Source organism: Choloepus didactylus, chromosome 7 (assembly GCF_015220235.1).
Source record: "Choloepus didactylus isolate mChoDid1 chromosome 7, mChoDid1.pri, whole genome shotgun sequence".
NCBI lineage: Eukaryota > Metazoa > Chordata > Mammalia > Pilosa > Megalonychidae > Choloepus > Choloepus didactylus.
The window spans coordinates 133,114,310-133,134,481 of record NC_051313.1 but is presented as its reverse complement, the minus strand read 5'-3'; the positions used below and the strand labels follow the sequence as shown (position 1 = coordinate 133,134,481).

The following is a 20,172-nucleotide window of genomic DNA, read 5'->3' as shown; positions in this document are numbered from 1 at the left end:
TATTTTTGCCACCTACCCAGAGAATATTGTGCCCTTGAAACGGTGAGTTACTAGCTGAACTCTGCATAGCTTCTCTGAGAAGACACACTCATTTCTAGGCTGCTGGTGATTTAGGAGGCAGTCTTCTATTACTCCCAAAAGAATTTGGAGTTCACTGAATTTTCCCGTATTATAAAACCCATATGCTAAGGTAGCGAAACAGGATACTAGCAATTCTTTTTATTTTCCTATAATAATGCATTAATTTTTCCTATCCTTCTTCATTTTTTTTTTTAGCAAACATGATTGCTTTGGTTTTATTTTATTTTTTAACACAGTTTTATTCACATACCTTATATTCCATCCAAAGTGTACAATCAGTGGCACTCAGTGTAACCACAGAGCTGTGCTTACATCACCACAGTCAGTTTTTGGACATTTTTACCACTCCAAAAAGAAAAACCCTATGTCCTTTATACCCCCTGTTACCGACACTTAGCTTCTGTGTGGTACCTTTGTTACAATTGATGGACGAACATTAAGCTATAGTCTATAGTTTGCGTTAGTGCATTTTTTCCCATATACCACCCTATCACCAACATCTTGTAGTTGTGCCATACATTTGTTCTAATTCATGGAAGAACATTCTTGTATTTGTACTATTAGTCCTATCCTTCTTAATCAATGCTCTCACTGTTAAAAATTCACAGTACATATAACAGTGGTTGAATTTTCTCATAAAAATTGTGCTCCATGAGATAAAATATTCAATTTCCTATTTTTACCACCTTTATGACTTGAAATAAACCTGAAAGTCTAAATTTAGATATGCATTCCAGTTCATACTTCACATATAAGCCTTAGGTAACTAATAAAACATTTAATTTCTTATGCATTCCAAGTAAGAACTTAAAACGAGGCATAATCATCCAGGACAGGGAAATCTGAGGGTTTGTCTTAGAATATTACTTTACTAAACTTTACTTAGAAGAAACTGAAAGTAAAAGGTAGTATGACTAACAGTAAGAGGTATATTCCATATCTGTGCAATGAATTTTGTAATCTTTATCTTGGTTATCTTTATAACCACAAGGAGAGTTGAGTAGGCGTTTCAGTGACTCCATTTTACAGATAAAGAAATTGAGGCCCAGAAAATTTGTGTTTCTCAGTTACATACATCAGAGATAATGCTGGGAATCATATCCAACCTCTTAATTATCAGTCAGTTCACCTACTCATATTTTTAGAAGCTAATCCCCACCCAGCATTATTAACTCTTATTTTACTTGCTGTTATTCTTTCTGTCTTCCTTGAAATCCTACCCTTGTTTTCTTCCCAGAAGTCAATTCTCTTCCTGACACCAGATTTTTTTTTCTAATCCCTAGTTGCCTCTCAGTTTAAATCAATTTCCTGTTTGTGTCCTTGAAGCACACAAATACATTTATTTTAACAGCTAAAAGACATGAGCTAGAATCCTTGTAAAACATTGTAATGCAGTTACGTTGTTAGGTGGAGCTCAAGATGTTGCAAAATCAGAATGCAAAGGTTTACTAATGAACAGTGTACAGACTTTATGCCACCTAACTCTGATTTCCAAAAGGCATGTTTCTGCCCTTCTCTGATCTAAGGTTGACAAGTTTTGTTTTTGTTTTTTTCCAGCCAGAGTAACTTTTAATTCCCCAGGAGACTAATTTCACTTAGGTCTTATGGTGAAAACTATAAGTGGTGAGGGGACATTTTTCTATTGAATCTTGGATTTTTACATATGCTTTTGACAAGCAATAAGTAAAGTGTACAGAATGCTTCCCATGGCTTGCACTAAATATTAAACTCTTTCTTGAACATACCATTTGTTTTTAACCATTGCTTAGCTTCCAAGAGGGGAAGCATTTATTTAGCATTAATTGCCTTCAGGATTCAGGGGCTTCTAGCCATTGTTTTCCTAACTGAAATTTATTGTTGAAAATTCAATACACAGAATAAGAAAAATCAATATTTGACTAGGCCTTTGATTGGAGGGTTGGGCATGTTGATCTTCAGAGAGATCTGGATCCAGAGTCTAGCTCTGCAGCCTTGGGAAAATCACTTCTTTTCCTGGACCTGTTTCCTCACAAATAAAACAACCCTAATGAAGCTCACCTTCTAGGGTGGTAGTGCAGCTGAAATGAGATGTGTGTCAAGTGCTTATTATACCCAAAGAATGGCAGCTGTTTGAGGATAATATTTAAAAATAAATAAGGCTATTAATTGCCTTGTGGGTATGAGACTATTCAAGTGGATTTGTCACTGACTGATAACTTGAATTCTGCATCCTGTTCTGATTTTTTGTACATTGATATATATTGAGCATAAGGTAGCAAGTAAGTAGGTTGTCTGTTTGTAATTTGAATGAGTACAGGCCATCATGTCTCTGATCTGTGCATGGTGGGGCTTTATGCTTCCTAAGGAATGAGAGAATGGTTTAGCCATCTGTGCAAAAAGGAGGCAAACTGAGTTCCTTCTACTTCCTCTAGGGTTACAGAAAAGTAGTGATGTATCAAAAGATTAGAGAACTGTTCTTGTTATCTCTTTAGACTCTATTTATCTTAACTATTTTTGTGAATTATCCAATGTGAGACTCTGAGGTTAAAACTAATACGCTCTCAAAAAACTTTAACCACAGCAGAACTTATCACCCATCCTTTGGCACCACAGTGGCCTTAGCCAATTAAAACAATCAAGGCACAAGGGCTCACACGTAACCTAAACTCAGTTTTCTCTTCTACCTTTTCCGTCTTGTGCCTTCTAAAAATACTAAAAATGTGCAGAAAAGCCTGTGACCCGTCATCATTTCTTTACCAATAGGGCAGCTGGAATTGCCAGCAGCTTCCATCAACAGTGCCTTATTCACTCTGCCATAGCTGTATAGAGCCCAGCTGATTACAGCCGGAGACTACTATGAGGCTGTAATGAGCTCCTTAGCACTTGCATTTCCTGTGTGATGGGGCCAAGGTCACTGTTTTCCACCAGGTGGAAGTCAGCTGGACTCAGTGATAACCACCCATAAGCCACTCACCCCATCAACTGGCCTGCCTGAGGACCAATGGCACCACCCCATCCCCATGACGCAAGTCAACAGGATTCTTAATGTTGAGGGAAGTGGGCAGTCCTATCAGGGGAATAACCTCATGCTGTCTTTATTAGGAACAGCAATGCTAAGTGTGTGTTAGGAATACGTAGGAGGAGTGAGGATATGGAGTAATTCAGGAAGCAGGAATCAGAGAAGTAAACACGAGGTAACGTTGGTTAACTATTATTAATCAGACTGGTTATTTTCCAAACCACAAGGTCTACTTCTGTGGACATGAGGGCCACAAAAGTCACCTAGCATTGGTTAAACAGCAACTTTTATCACAATGTTGAGTTGGATGTGGTTGGAGTTACATTAGAAGTATCCAAATTTGACTCATCTTTTAAGACCCAACTTAAGTACCACGGCTTCTAAAAGCCTACCAAGAGGAAAAGACTCTCACCCCCACCCCTGACCCTCCGTTCCACTCATCGTCTGCCAGAAAGGTTGCAAACTTTCCTTTTAATACATTTTGATTGTGATATTTAAAATATGTACATAATAGTGATAACTTTCAAAGTACGATTTAACAAATAGTGAGAGAGCAAATTTCAAAGAATGTTATGGGTTACAGTTCCACTGTTTCAGTTATTTACTTATTGTAAAATATAACATTTACAGAAAGGTGATAACTTTCAAAGTGCAATTTAACAAGTAGCTATAGAGCAAATTTCAAAGAATGTTATAGGTTACAGCTCCACCTGTTCAGTTACTTCCTTCTAGCTATTCTAATACCCTAGCATCAAAAAAAAAATTATATAAAGATTCAGTATTTGTAACCCTTTGTTAAATCCTGTCTTGTTTGTTGCTACCTTGTGCTGGTTTGAATGTATTATGTCTCCCAGAAAAAGCCATATTCTTTGATGCAATCTTGTGGGGCAGACATATTAGTGGGGATTAAGTTGGGACGTTTGGATTAGGTTGTTTGCATGGAAATGCGCCCAACCCAACTGTAGGTGATAAGTGGTGAGATATTTCCATGGAGGCGTGGCCCCACCCATTCAGGGTGGACCTTGATCAGTGGAGCCATATAAATGAGCTGATGGGCAGAGGGAATTCAGTGCAGCTGTGAGTGACATTTTGAAGAGAAGCTGCAGCCAAGAGGGACACTTGGAAGAATGCACAGAAGCTGAGAGAGGAGCTGCAGATGAGAGACAGTTTGAAGATGGCCGTTGAAAGCAGACTCTTGCTCTGGAGAAGCTAAGAGAGGACAAATATCCCAAGTGCAACTAAGAGTGACATTTTTGAGGAACTGCAGCCTAGAGAGGAGCGGCCTGGGAGAAAGCCATTTTGAAACCAGAACTTTGGAGCAGATGCCAGCCACGTGCCTTCCCAGCTAACAGAGGTTTTCCGGACTCCATTGGCCATCCTCCAGTGAAGGTACCCGATTACTGATGTGTTACCTTGGACACTTTATGGCCTTAAGACTGTAACTGTGTAGCCAAATAAACCCCCTTTTATAAAAGCCAATCCATCTCTGGTGTTTTGCATTCTGGCAGCATTAGCAAACTAGAACATACCTCTTCCTCTCTTTTAATCACTTTCTCAATCTTCAGAGGAGACTAGGCAGAGACCCCCCAACTTGTTCATATTGAAAGGGGGGTGTCAACATTATGGGAAGGGGGCTGCATATGGTGGTTGTCCTTAAAGAGGCTTTTGCCTCTGGGTTTTAGGTCTTGTCTAGCATAGGAGCACTCTGGTGGATTTAAGTTTCTGAGAGATAAACTTAGTGAGAGAAACTTTTATAGAATCTCAGATAGGGACCTAGGTATTTGGGGACTACTTTTGGTATGGACATGCATGCTGTGGCTATTTGAGATGTCTCGCTGGAGCTTGCATAAAAATGACCTCCAGGAAAGCGTCTCAACTGTATTTGAAATGTCTTAGCTATGTAGCCTTATTTTGTTTTCTTTCTTTTCCCTCTTTTGGCCAAGAAAGTATTTTCAATCCCTCGACACCAGAGTCCAGGCTCATTCCTGGGAGTCGTGTCCCACATAGCCAGGGAGATTCACTCCCCTGGGAGTCATGTCCCATGTACGCAAACTTTTTAAAACTATGAAACTCTTTATGGAGGAAAAACAATATGCAGAAGCCAATATATAAAGCTGAGATAAGCAGAGGGGTTCTGGTAAAAGTGGTGTGTGGCAGCCTGAGCACCTACCCATAGGGAACCCGGGAAGACTAGAGAACACAGTTTGAAAACTGCTTGCCAATATCATTTATTTGGCACTTAATCATACACTGGCTTATGCTTCCCCCTGATTTTGCTAACTGGATTACAGATTTCTAAAGGGCAAGGATTCAAATGAAAGACAACAGAACCGCAAGGGCTGAGAATTGGGATATGGAGATTCCGGACCCGACACTGCCACTAGCCCCCTCCTTGCACAAGCCCCCTCAGTGGGGTGGGCCTTGGAGGCCCAACTAGACTGATTATAGGAAATGTGACTCTACCTCCTGGTTTCCCATGATAGTCTGAGTTTACACTGGTTGTAGATCAGTTAAATTAACTAATCTTAGCATCCCTTTCACTCTCAGAAGTCCCCTAATTTGGATGATTAATTATATGGTCTTACAGTGAATTAAAATAAGACCTTTTGCACTGTCGTGATGCCTCAGCATCTTAGACCCTGTTGTCAGTTCCCTCCATGACCACACCTGACACCCGCTTGTACAAGCTAAACAGCTTCTCCCTCTCCTCCGCCAACCTGCCTGAGCTCATGCCCCTACAAAGGTCAAATACACACTCCCCAGTCCTGACTCTCGCCTGACCAACCGCTGCAGCTCCACCCATGTAACTTATAAAGGCAGTGTCCCCAGGCTCATTGTAACCTTTGCTCCCTGCCTGCTTGATTGAGCCTACACTCCTAATGTGTTTTCCTGTGTGGCCCTACAAATCCTGCCACCCTCTCTGTTCCAGGACCTCTGAGTACTAATAAACTTACCTTCCATGCATCTCTGGTATCACTTGGCCTTGTTGCACCTGATTGTCTATATGAAGATCCTCAACTCTGTATATGTGAGGCCCATTTTTGATTCATGGTTTTTTTTTTACTGTAGGTAAATTGTTTGGGTATTTTTTTTTTTTTTTTGAAACTGTAGATGAAAAATCATTAAGCAATTTCATTGGGGAAATTTTCTGTTTTTCTCTATTAGGAAATGGGCAGAAGATGCTCATGAAGAGGGCTCTGAAGTTTAAGGATCCATTACTGATGAAAATGATTAGGAATATCTTCCTGCATGATGGACCAACTGAAAATTTGTTTATTGTAAGTATAGTTTTTGGCTTATTGTAAGTATAGTTTACTTCTTGTAAATATAGTTTACTTCTTGTAAATATAGTTTTTGTTTCAGTTTGCTAAAGCTGCCTGAATGCAATATACCAGAAATGTGTTGGCTTTTACAGTGGGGATTTATTAGCTTACAAATTTACAGTTCTAAGGCCATGAAAATGTCCCAGTTAAGGCCCCAGCAGGATGATAACTTCTCTGAAGACAGGCTGGTGGCAGCTGGGGTTCCTCTGTCAGATAGTGACACACATGGCTGGCGTCTGCCGGTCCTTCGCTCCTGGGTTTCATTGCTTTCACCTTCTGGCTTCAGTGGCTCTCTCTGTGAAGTTCTTTGGGTCCTTGCTTGCTTCTCTGGGGCTTTTCTCTAAACTCTCTGAGCTTTTTCTGTCATTTATCCTCTCATAAAGGACTCCAGTAAAAGGATTAAGACCCACCTTGAATTGGGTGGGCCACATCTCAATTGAAATAACCTAACCAAGAGGTCCCACCCACAACAGGTTTGCACCCACAGGAATGGATTTAAAAAACATTCCCTTTTATGGGGTACATAATAGCTTCAAACCAACACACTGTCTATTAAAATAGACTGAGAATTGAAGTTTGGAAGTGCTGCATTTGAAGATTAATTCTTTCTGAGCTCTGCTTCCATACCAGCCATGATGCTATACTTTTGCTTTCCCTACCCAACCACTCCCACCCTAGGATTGAAGCTCTAAGCACATAATGAGGACTCGATGTATATTAAATCAATTAAGGATGAGATGCAGTTCTTACCCTAAGGAGCTCAAAATCCAAACTGAAGAGATGACCTATACATATGAAGTTAATATTGGAATTGGAAGTCAATCAAGCTAGTGTATAATGAAGAGTTGAATTGTGAGACAAACAAGAAGGGCCCCAGGCAGGGCCGGTGGTGTCTGTACTGCAGGCAGTCATTTCCATCACAGCACATTTCAATTTGGAACACGAGAGCCCAGGGTTCGGGAGAGCAGCCAGATGAGGAATGCCAGGACCACGCACCGGGCAGAACACCTCACAGGGCATGGGCTTGGGGCAGTAGGTGATACAAGGTGGCAAGTGTTGGAGGCAGAGCGGGGCCTGGTTGGATGTCTGGTGGGCTGGCAGCTCTCCAGGGAGGGAGGCAGAGGGCAGCAATCCAGGCAGGCAGCTGGTGTCCGTCCACAAGGTCCAGGATGTGGATGGGCCAGCAGCCGTGGAGGCAGCCTGGTAGGGGAAAATCAGGCATTGGGTCCTGGGGACCTCAAGCAGACTCCAGCGCTGAAGAAAGGAAGTACTAAGGTAAGAGCAGGACACAGGGGTTTTGGGAGGGACTCTCTGCAAGCCCGGGGTATGCGGATCCTGTAATTTGGGCTGATTGGACTTCAGGGCATGCTGGGATCTCAGTGGTGGGTGAGCATCTAAAGAGTGAGCTAAAAACTGGCAGTGACCAAGCAAGAGGGATTAATTTGGTTTTTGGCCTGGCCCCAAGGAGAGGAGCCAGCTGTCCAAACCACAGTCTAGGGTCTGTCATGGGCTGGTGCCATGTTCAAGATTTCTGACCTGCGGAGAGGAGCCCAAGCCCTGTCTCTCCTGCCGGGCGGAAGCCAGGCAGCGCCACTGCGACGAATCCCCTGAGCTGTAGCTGGACACTGTGCAAGGCATCTCTGACCCAGGGACAGGGGGTGAGGCTGAAGGCAGAGACTGGGAATCACGTCAAATCCTAGATAGCAAATCCAAAACTGGGTCATAAAATGAGAGTTAGACCAAGAATAGTTTTTGTGTTAGCAAGCCCAATGGGACATCATAAAACTAGGAGAAAAGAGGTGAGGAGTGGAGGATCAGGCACGCAGGTTACATGCCAGAGCAGCATCAGAACAAAGTGCAAGCCCCTGTTATGGTCTTATAGGCAGTCCCCAGATGGGCTGACATCCATGGGTGATTTAAAGAGGGGCTGTTGGAGTGCATGGCAACAACCGTCTCCAGTTACAGATCATACATGTGGTCAAGCAGGAGGTGGGTTTGTGGTTCTGGGAGGGTTTGGCCAACTGAAAGCAGGATTCTTTCTAGCACCTGGGAGGGTCAGGGCAGAGTCTCAGTACCAGGAATAAAACTCAGGGTTCAGGACAGAAGCGCAGTCACAAAGACAGGACACACACATGTAAGGGGGAGAAGGAAAGCTAGAGCTTGTTGGAGCCTTCCCAGGCGTACTTGGTTTCTGGCCTGGGGCAGCAAGACTTTATGGTGGTGAAATTTGGTCCTAGCTCTCGGCTTAGACTAATTGGGGTTTTAATCTTGATTTTGCCATGTGCTGACTGGAGACAATGGGTAGTTCATTAGCATCTCTGAGTTTGTGGTTGCCTCATCTTTAAAATGAAGATAACTGCATGTATTTGGCAAGGTTATGGTGAAGATTAAATGATGTCATGTTTATGAAGCACCAAGGTTGGTGCCTGGCACCATTATAGAAGCTCCATAAACAGAGCCATTATCATCACAAAATTAAATTCAAACCACACATACAGAGCAGGAGGCAGGGATGGAGCTTCTCATATACTGCCAGGCTGATTTGGATGTGCTAAGGACCTGGATGATGCTGAACTGGGGAATTTAAAGATCAATGGTGTTGAGATAGGCAGGGGATAGGAGTGGGCCTTCATCCTCGGGCAAAGGCAAGTACTAGGTTTTTAAAATAGGAGGTCAGGGTCAGAGAAGGACCAGCTGCGAGATGCTGACTTGCCACTGTCTGCAGCTTCAGGAGCACTAGCCTACAGGTGTGGTCCAAACAACCTTTGCAGAAAAAGGGAGAGACATGGGATTAGGGAACCAACCAGCTCATTATCCTGAGAGCCAATCCAAAAAAACAAACAGCAAAAAAAATCCCGTCTCCTTAATTGACAAACATTGGTACCTAAAATTCCACCAGTATGTGTTCATTTCTTTGAAAGAAGTACTCTTATCCCTGGGCATAATTGTTTAAAATCTAAGTGTTGGCAGGATGTGAAATACATTGAGTCCCTCCCAGTTCATATATCTAGGCCCTGATCTGCTAAGGTGTCTGCATGACTCATCTAAATGGCTCACATGGGCATTACTGTCCCCAGACATGGGACAGACAGCACAAGAGAAGCGGACAATATAGTCTTGGGAAGGAATTGGAGAAAAGTGGAAGCCCCCATAGTGTGTGTTCAGTTCTTTCTGTTGACCTCAGGGATCTAGTTTATCAACCAGTTCTCTTTGTGGGAGGAAGAGGGAATCCTGAGCTCCCTGAGGACCACATGCGTGAGGTCTTGGGGAAGATGATCTAGAACAGTATGGCAAGGGACACTACCTGTACACATTCCTCTCCCTGGGGCCCATGCCCCTAATGGAACCTCCTGCCTGTGGTCCAGACTCCTTCTAAAGGAGCTAACACCTGTAAGCCTTGGAAATAAACCTGAGTGAGGTAACTGGGTTATAATATGGAAGTTTGAATTTAGGCACCAGTGCTACATTGGAAATGCATGTGAGTGACTGTCTTGCTTGTAGGTATGATTTTGACCTGTGCCGTCCAACACGGTAACCCTAGGTGCCTGTGCCTACCAAGTCTTGAGATGTGGCTGGTCTGAATTGAGAGATGTGCTGGAAGGATAAAACACACACTGGATTTCAAAGACTCTTTACAAATAGGAAAAAAATGTACGGTGTCTCTTTACTAATTTGTATACTGATTGCATGTTCAAAAGATGAGATTTGGGATATATTGGGTTAAATGAAATATATTTTTAACATCAGTCCCCCCATTTCTTTTTACTTTTTTTAATGTTGCTACTAGAAAATTTAAAATTCCATATGTGGCCAGCATTATATTTCTAGCACTGGATAGATATATTTGGACAGCACTGTTGTAGATGAGCTGATGAGTTATCTTCATCCAGGTCGGCCAGTCCCTGAAGGTGTGGCCACCTTCACTGTGATTTTTCAGCCGGTTACCTGTCCTCTGGTTAGTCAAAAAAGTGAGATGGAGGGTGGTGGGTGCAGGCAGTCAAATATAATCAAATATTCCTTTGTCCATACTGTGGTATCGGTCAGGGAAGTGCTGTCTCTTTTCTCATCAGATGCAAAAGAAAACTTAGGGAACCAACCAGCTCATTACACTAAGAGCCAGTGGACACTGTCATCCAAAAGAAATCCCTTATCCACCCATCACAACCTTATGACCCCTGCCTGGCTGTTGAGAACACAGAATCTTAATTAACTCCTCTTGCTCCACCTCTGGAACCAGGAATTTAGTCCTTCATTATTAGGTTAATAAAGACACAGACTTCTCCTTTATTCATTAAACAAAACTTTTCTTAGCTGCTACTGTGTGTCCAGCATGGAACAGAAGCATTAACAAAACAGACATCTGCCTCTATCTATCAGCAGCATTTGATGAGTCCACCACTCCTTCCTTCTGGAAAACTTTGCTTCACTTGGCCTCTAGACATGCTGTTATGTCAGTACTTCCTTACTGTTCACCCCTTCTCCATCTCCTTAGCTAGTTCCTAATCTCCCTGATCTTTAAATATTGGAATGTCCTCATCTTCAGTTTTATTGCCACAAACTCTCCCAGTTATCACTCTATTCCAATGGCTATAACTATAATCCATGCACTAACACCTAGTCCCAACCCCTGTCTTGGACACTAGACTCATATATCCAGCTCCTTCCTTAACATTTCCACTTGGATGTCTAATAGGTATCTCAAACATAACTTGTCTAAAGTTAAATTCTGGTGTTTTCCTCCAAAATCTGCTCATGCTGCAACAGTCTTTCCGAACTTAGTATACGGAAACTCCATTCTTCCAGTTGCCTGTGTCAGTAACCTTAGAGTCATCCTTGACTCCTATCTTTCTCTCACATCCCACTTCTAATCTGCCAGCAGACCTTATTGACTGTGCTTCAAAATGAATGTATCCAGGTTCTGATCACTTCTCTCCACCTCTACCTGTACCCCCTTAGGTCTGGCTGCCATCATCCCTCATGGGGAATAATTGCAATAGTTTCCTAATTGGACTCCCTGTTATTATCCTTGACTTCCTTTATAATCTATTCTTAAGAGAGCAGCCAAAGTGATCCTTGAAAAATGTGAGTTGTGACATATCACTCCCCTGTTTAGAACCCTCCAACAACTTCCATCTCACTCTAAGGGAAATCCAAAGTATTTACTGAGGTCCATAAGGCCTACCACTCTCTTCCTTGCTTCTCCAGTGTACCCACTCTGGCTTCCTGGCTTTCCTCAAACATGCTAGCCATGTTCCTACTTGGAGCCTTTGAATTTGTTGTTGCCTCTACCTAGAAAACGCTTCTCCTAGATATTTGCACAGCTTGCTTCCTTACCTCCTTCAGGTCTTTTCTCAAATGTCACCTCATCAGAATACCTTCCCTGGTCACCTCTTATTAAGCAGCACCTTCCACTTTCACTTTCTATCCCTACATCCTGCTTGAGTTTTCTCACAGTGCTCATCACCATCTTACATGTGAACTATAGTCTCATGACAGTTTCTTACCTTCCTCCCCTGACTACGATTGTATCTTTTTGTTCATCACTGTCTCCAAACATCTGGTACAGAACCTGGCACATGCTAAGTGCTCAGTATATATGTCTTGAATATGAATGTGAAGAAATGGCTTACCCTTGTGAAGATTATACTTATAAAAGACCGGCCAATAAATAAGAAAAGAATAAATACATGTTAAAAATTGTGACCAGTGCCATGAGGAAGCTAACAAGTTGTAGTAATGGAGAACCAGGTTTAAATAGGGTGGTCAAAGGAGACTGTCTGAAAAAAATGACAGTTTGGGATTAGAAGGATGGAGTTATGGCCAGCCCTGCAAATTGTGGGAGAGGACCATTCCAGGTGGAAAAATACAGCACATTTGAAGATCTTGAGGCAGGAGTGCATTTGACATATTCAAGTATTTGAAAAAGTGCTAATGGATAATGAGAAGAATGTCAAGATATAATGTTGAATAGGTATACAGAGGCCAATTCATTAAGGACATGGTAGGCTGTGGTAGAGTTTAGCTGCTATTCAGTTTTGCCTAAGATGCATTGAAAGGAAAATCTGAAATGGTATATACAGAATTTGGACTTTTGGATCGTTAGCTTAAGTTTCTGGCATAAAGCTTGTTAGCTAGGAATGGAGTGACCTTCACAAAGTTAGTGCAGACTGATCTTCCTACAATAAGGCTTCCAAGATGCCACTTTCTGATGTAAGAAATAACAGCCTTCTCCCGCTATCAGAATGAGTCCCTAACTTCTCAGCCTGCCTTTAAGCTCTTCTGTTATTTGGGTCCTCTTTAATTATGCACCCAGCCTGATCTCCCACTGAAACAGAATTCGACATATGATATTTCCAATCCAGTTGGCCTACCCCCTCCTCTCTTCTCTGCATTCTCGCAGCTGCCCCTAGGCTTTTTTTCATGCTGTTCTCTGGAAAGAAATGTCCTGTCCCTCTCCACCTCTCCAAAAGCCAGCTCTAGTTATATGATAACCATGAACTGGATCATAATCTCAATTTTACTTTGTTGATAACTGTGGTAAATAACAGCTCACAAAAGATATCCACATCCTAATCTCTAGAACCTGTGAGTGCTATTTATTATGGCAAAGAAGGTATGTGTTCCAGTTTGCTAGAGCTGCTGTTATGCAAAATACCAGAAATGGATTGTCTTTTATAAAGGGGATTTATTTGGGTACAAATTTAAAGTTCTAAGGCCATAAGAATGTCCAAACTAAGGCATCAACAAGAGGACACCTTCACTGAAGAACAGCCGATGGCGTCTGGAACACCTCTGTCAGCTGGGACGGTACATGACGGTATCTGCTGGTCCTTTGCTCCCAGGTTGTGTTTCAAAATGGTTTTCTCCAAATGTCTCTCTCAGCTCCTGTGCATCCTTGCTTCTTTCTCCCAGGGCATTTCTGTCTAAACATCTGGGGGGTCTTCTCTTAGCTTCTCGAGGACAAACTGGACTTCATCTCTTAGTTTAGCATCTCTAAACATCCTTCTGTCCACATCGCCAAACGTCTCCAAGCATCAGCATCAGTGCCTCTGTTGGCTCTCAGCTTCTCTCTTAAATACTCCAGTGAACTAATCAAGACTCAGCCTGAGTGGGCGGGGCCACACCTCCATGAAAATAATTCAGTCAGAGGTTACACCCTACTCAATAGACTAATCAGTCTGCCCCTGTAAGATTGCATTAGAGAATATGGCTTTTCTGGGGGACATAAAATATCCAAACCTGCACAGTATGTTTAAGTTAAGGATCTTGATATAAGGAGTTTATTGTCGATTACCTAGTGGACCCTAAATGCAATCACCCATGTCCTTATAAGAGGAAGGCAGAGGGAGACCAGAGGAGGAGACAGCATTGTGGAGACAGAGGCAGAGATTGGGTGACAGAGCTACAAGCCAAGGAATGCTGGCAGCCACCTGAAGCTGGAAGAGGCAAGGAATAAATTCTCCCATAAAGCCTCAAAAGGCCTACTGACACCTTGATTTCAGCCCAGTAATACTGATTTCAGACTTTTGGCTTCCAGAACTGTGAGAGAATAAATTTCTATTGTTTTAAGCCACCACAAATGTGATCATTTGTTACAGCAGCCACAGGAAACTAATACAATTACTTTGTTGTGTACTTTGGCATCTTGCCCCTTCAGGCCATAATTATTGCTTTCCTCTGGACTTTCCTGGGTGAATTGCTAGATATTTCCTGTTCTCATACCCTTCTTAATGTTATATCCACTGATATTAATTGTATACCAGTTTCACAAATTCATGTAGGTGTTTTCTTCTTCCTGCCCTCTCCATCTTAAAGCCACAGGATCAAGCCAGCCAGGTGCCAAGCAAATGTATTCTCAGTAGCAGTATGCAGGCTCAACCATGATGGGGAAGCCTGGGAGCCAAAGACAAGGGAGGAGGCTATTTCAGTAATCCCCAGGTGAGGTGATGGAATGTAGACTTTTAGGTGGATTTAGGGGGTTAGGTGGTTTTTTTGGTTTCATTTTGTTTTTTAACTTGGACAATCCTAGGTGCCTGGACTCAAGGCAGAAAACAGAGGCTCTGGGCTTTATGGACCTGAAATGCAAGGGAAGAACTGATAGGACTTGATGACAGGATAGCTCCAGGGGATGAAGAAAATAGAAATGCCGGGTTTTAAGCCTGAATCACTGTGAAAATAAATAGTAGTACTATTTACAGCCATGAAAAAATGAGGAAGAAATGAAAGTTTTGGAGAGAAAATGATGAATTCTTTGCCATGTTGAAATTTAGGTAACAATGAGTCCTCACTTGAAAGGTCATCTGTAGGAAGTTCCCCCTCAGCACTCTGGTACTCTCAGAATCCTCTGGTTATACCTTTGTTGTAGCACTAATAACGCTATATAGTAATTACTGATTTACTTTTCTGTCTCCCTGACAGTCTGTGAGTTCCTTAAGGGAAGAGATTATATCTTATGATATCTCCAGAACCACATATACTGTTGGTACCTAGTAGATGCTCAATAAATAATTCTAAATGAATAAATGAATGGGGTTAGGCTCAGACAAGAGGTTTTGGCTGGAGATGAGGAATTTGGAATATATAGCCAAATTCATAGGCGATAGGTGAAGCCAGGATAAATAGTACAGCTGAAAGGGATGACAGTTTGATCTGTCATTAATTGGGTTCCTTAATTACAGGGGGTAGTTCTAGCCAAGAATATCTTTGAACTTTGACCTCAAATTCAGGTGTCAAAGATCATGATAATCAAATAAGGAAGAAGACAGGAATTTGAGACATTGTCATTTATTCCTGGCTGTCATGAGACTGAAATTAATTTTTCATTTGCCAGCCAGTTCAAAGCCCACTAACCCTTATCCATGTTGTCACGCAACATTATAATGAGCATCAGTCAGAGACATAAAGATATTCTGCATGTGTCTGACTTCTGGGTATACTTCTAATTATGTTGTGTGTTGTATCAAAGATCTGGTTGGGCAGGAAGCTCTAGAAGGGATATACTCTCTTCTTCTTGGATATTGCTACTCCTAAAAAGCTGCCAAAGGTATGGTGCTTTCCTTAAAATATATTTCAAGCACTACTATAGAATACACTTAAACTCCCAGCCAGGGCCTTTCTGTGGGCTCAAATTCTTCTGAATGCCAAAAGAGATAGATAGTAGTCTTGGCTATTTTGGACATTGCTATTAGCTTCATAGCCTCAACCTATAGTGAAATTTCCCTGGGAATTTTACGATATATTGATTGAACCTAATTAAGTCAAGGACCTGCTTTCTTAGCAGCTTCTATGCAGAGTTATTCAGTTCAAAGAACTAATAAGTACAAAGCCTGTGCTTGGTCTTTGCTAAACACAGAGATATTTAAGACCTAGACCCTTATCTTCCAGCCATCCACAGTCTTGGGACAGTCAGGGTTTATAGGCATACACTCTAATATAGGCAAACTAAGAGAAATACTATAAAATAAATGTAAAAGGCTATCAACTTTATCACAAAAGTCACCATTAAATTATTGGGCTGAAATAGTAAAGTTCTAAATTACTTGGTTGAAGTGATAATGACTCAATCTGCGGGTTTTTAAGCACTTGTTCTTTAAACAGGGTATAAGGAATACTGACACACTTTGGTATTATGTCCTTCAGTGGCTTCCTGCCACCCAGCCACATACTTGAGGTAGTCATCATTATTGCTCTGCTTCTGCCGCCCTGGTTTGAACTTACACAAGAAGATTGGGGGTTATCTCCTTAGGAAAGGCAAGGACCATTTTAGGATGATCTTTGTTAAACTTTTGTTTCTTTACCTGCAGAATCTCTTTTTCACACTCTTGTTACTTGATTTTCAGTTCCAACAGTTCAGCTCCATGTTACCCAAAACTTTAGAAAGCTAAGTTTTCAGCATTCCTTTGTGAAACTCTGCTCTCCAGAGGCCTCTCCTTAGAACCTTATCAAAGGCAATAGGGTCCAGAATTAACATCCTTTGCAGTTCTTTCACACTCTTCATGAGAAAGACTGTGTTCTTACTTGTCTTTGTCACTGCTATAGCTCTAAACCAATCATTCAAGAATAGATGAAACCAAGCATCTCTGCCCTAAAATTTGAGTGAAAATTGCTTTAGCTATTTCTCTACAGTCTCATTTTACATAGTCCTGTCATGTATCTTCATGGTAAATAGTACTTGTGCTATATGTGTATGTATATCCTAATGCAGGCATATATACATAGAGAGGGAATGTGTGTGTGTGTGTGTGTGTGTGTGTGTGTGTGTAAACTTGTAATTTCAACCTTCACAGTTACTTTCAGAAACTGAACCCACAATTAGAGCAGACTACATCTAGGCAGTAAGTGCTTTGACTGCATTACACAAACTTCCAGACTTAACTGTATGTGTGGCTAATTTAGAGTGAGATTATTTTGCTCTTCTACCTATTAGCTGGAGCAAGTCATTCAATCTAAGTTTTAGTTTCTTTGACAAAATGCGAATGATAATATCTGCCCTTCTGAACTTTCAGGGTGATTATGAGGATCATAAAGGATGATGTTGGTAAAACTGCTTTATATAAAAGAAGGGAGTTGTGATTATTATTACTCAGAAGTGTCTATTAGACCTTCAGGTCCTTTGCTACCTACAGACCATTAGGCAACTTAGCCATTGTAGGTATTGAAGGTAGACTTATTTGTATCTTTAAATTAAGATTACTGATCTTCTTGGACCCTAAAATTCTAAGACCAGAAGTCTTAGAAAATTCTCAGAATCTTACCTGTCATTTATGTATTCAATCAGTGTTTTATTAAAAGTTCCTCTGTGCAAGGCGCAGCAGCAGACTTGAAGATACCAAGATAAATTATTCACAGTTCTGCCTGTAAAGGACTTGGAATCTAGCAGAGAGAACCAAATAAATAAATGCAATAAAATTTTATAGGTGCTGTATAAAAACATGTTCAGGGAGCAGACAGCACAGAGGAGGGAGTGGTTGAATCTAACTGTGGGAGGTTAGTGTGACAAATGTTGCTGATTGCCTACTTAATAATCATTCTTCCCCCTTTCCCGCTCCTCCTCCCACTAAATAGACTTGAAAGTTAAATACTCCCTTTCTCACCCTCCCTAGCAACTATGAGTACATGTGACATAGATGTGTTCAGTGAGATATAATTGTAAGTTTGCTGGGTGGTTTCTGGGAAAGTGTTTGCTTTCTTAATTAAAGGCTGTGGTATATTGTATTTTTCAAACACGGCCGTAACATTTTTCTACCCCAGGCATTTTTCTTACAATCTGACCTTGAAACTCCTCCCATTAAGAGGTGGGGGTCTATGTCCTCTTCCCTTGATCCTGAGGTGAGATTTCCAATTGTCTTGACCAATAGAGTATGCTGGAAGTGACATATGTGACTTCTGAGGCTAGCTCATAAGAATTCCATGCATTTCCACCTTGCTCTTCTGGAATTCTTGCTCCTGGAACCCAGCAGCCATGCTGTGAGGAAGCCCAACTAGCCCGTGCAAGAGACTGCATGGCGGGGCCATGTGTAGATGTTCTGGATGGCAGCCAGCTGGGGTCCCAGCCAATAGTCAGCATCCACTGCCAGACATGTGACTGAGGCTATCTCTCAGTGATTGTAGCCCCTAGCCACTGAGTCGCTGCAGCCTTCAAGTCTTTCCAACAGAGATCTCAGGCATTGAGGAACAGAGACAAGCTGTCTCCACTGTGCTTTGTACAAATTCCTTTGCCACAGAATCTGTGGACATAGCAAGATGGCCATTTTACACCATTAAGTGTTGGGGGTGTTTGCTTCACAGCTATAACTGGAATCTAAGCTTGACTGGCATTTCTCTTTCTCCTTAGTGCCCACCTTTGATTCTAGGCACTTGGCAGAGTGGGGGTGGGAGACATCGTACGACCAGGTGGTGAAACATGGTGTTGACCTTGACATTGTTGATCTGCTGAACCCATCCTCACAATTGCCTGTCCCCAGACAATTGAGAAAAATAAACTCTTACTTGTTTTAGCTGTTGTTAACCTGTTACTTAGGTTATCTGTTACTTATAGCTAGAAGCATTCCTAATCAATACAAGTGACCTCTACTGGAGAGTTTTGGTGGATTTGTGGGGGGCAGATTTTGATTTAAAAATGACTATATAAGGTAAAAATTGAGATAGCAAAATTTTTGCCTAGTCTTCTAAGTGGTTTGCCGTGTGAAGACAAAGAGTGCAGTGGCAGCTAGAGCAATCCTAAGGACAATACCTAGTAGAGCCAGAGAGATTGAAAATTGAAAAGAGAATAAACTCAACAAATATTGTCACAGTTCAACCCTACTTTGGACCTCTTTGTATTCAACCTATCTCAACTACTTTTCTTGGATAAAAGCAAGGCTGGCTTCAAGGGTATGCAAGCTATGCAGGTACACAGGAGGACTCAGTGTTCAGTTTAATGTTCTACTGTCTTGAAATTCTTAATCATTTTTTGAACAAGGGATTCCACATTTTAAATTTTCACTGAGCACCACAAATAATGTAGCCAGTGCTGCTTAAAGTTTCCTGCCCCCTCTACCCCCTCAGGTGTGGTTTCTGTTTGGGATTGTGAAAAAGTATTGGTAATGAATGATGGTGATGGTAGCACAACAATGTGAATGTAATTAACACCATTAAAATGCCCATTTACAAGTAGTTAAAATCAGAAATTTTGCATTACATATATATTACTACAATAAAAATATTTATCGGTAAATAAACAAACAAGCCCTGTCATTCTGGCCCGTGAATCCTCTGCCTCCAGTGTGGTGGCCACAGGCCCCAGCAGATTTGTGAAGCGGTTCCTCAGGGACTGAGCCACCTGTCACCCAGATGATTGAGCAGCTTAGCAGCCCACTGCTGACCAAAGTCCTTCATGTGTCCAGCTGAAATAGTCCTTTCACAGTAATTATGACTTCTCTCACTTATCCTTCCACTCACCCCAGAACTACAATCATGCCCTAGGATAAGATCCAGGTCATTCCCTGGGATGCATTTCAGGGGGCAAAGGCTTAATATGAGGTCCCTGAAAAATGCAGCAGACTAAAGGGGATCCTTTATGGACAGACGGGCCTGGGTGGCTATGCTCTATAATTTCACCCCTCTGGCTTTCCAGAAGACTTCAGGATGTCTCTCTGAGGACACAGCTAGCTCAAAGATGGTCAAGCAAGGGTCTTTTTACCCCAGCTCTCACTGATGTGGAAGAACGACACACCAAATTCTCTATTTCCTTTTTCTGCATTGAGCTTACCAGACCCCGAGACTTTACCCATTGCTTCCCCGTAGACAATCCCTGAGGTTGGGCAAAGCGGACAGCAGAATGTTGGGGGAAGCTCTGATTTTTTTCAGCCATCAGGTATGTGCCATAACTATAGATCAGGAATTCCAGAGCCAGGTTTCATCCCCTTTGTTGATATAGGTGGTAGTCACCACCCAGCTGGGCTAAGTTTCAGTGTCAGGACCCAGTACTGCCAAGAGTGAAAAACAGGAATGGGGCATGAGGTCTGTTGGGTGGATGGGCCAGCAGACCTCATGCACCCAAGAGAGAGTGAGGGACTTCCATGGATGACCATGAGCATGTCTATGGTTCCATCCCCCCAGAAATAGACCAGCAGACCATTACCCTTTTCCCTCATCCTCACTGCCATCCCTACTGACCTGTACTTCCTGACCTGGCTCCAGCTGGCTAGGGCTTGGGGTGGGGCCAAATCAGTAGGTTCTTATTTCTTGCAGCTGAGGCTGTGTGTTGCAGATTGGGGAATTGAAGGCAGG

General features: G+C 42.1%; 1 pseudogene; it reads right to left on the bottom strand.

Annotated features, from left to right (window-relative positions):
* Nucleotides 1-6,044, bottom strand: part of LOC119540823 — a 93,218-nt pseudogene extending 87,174 nt beyond the window's left edge.
* Nucleotides 6,045-20,172: the final 14,128 nt, after the last annotated feature.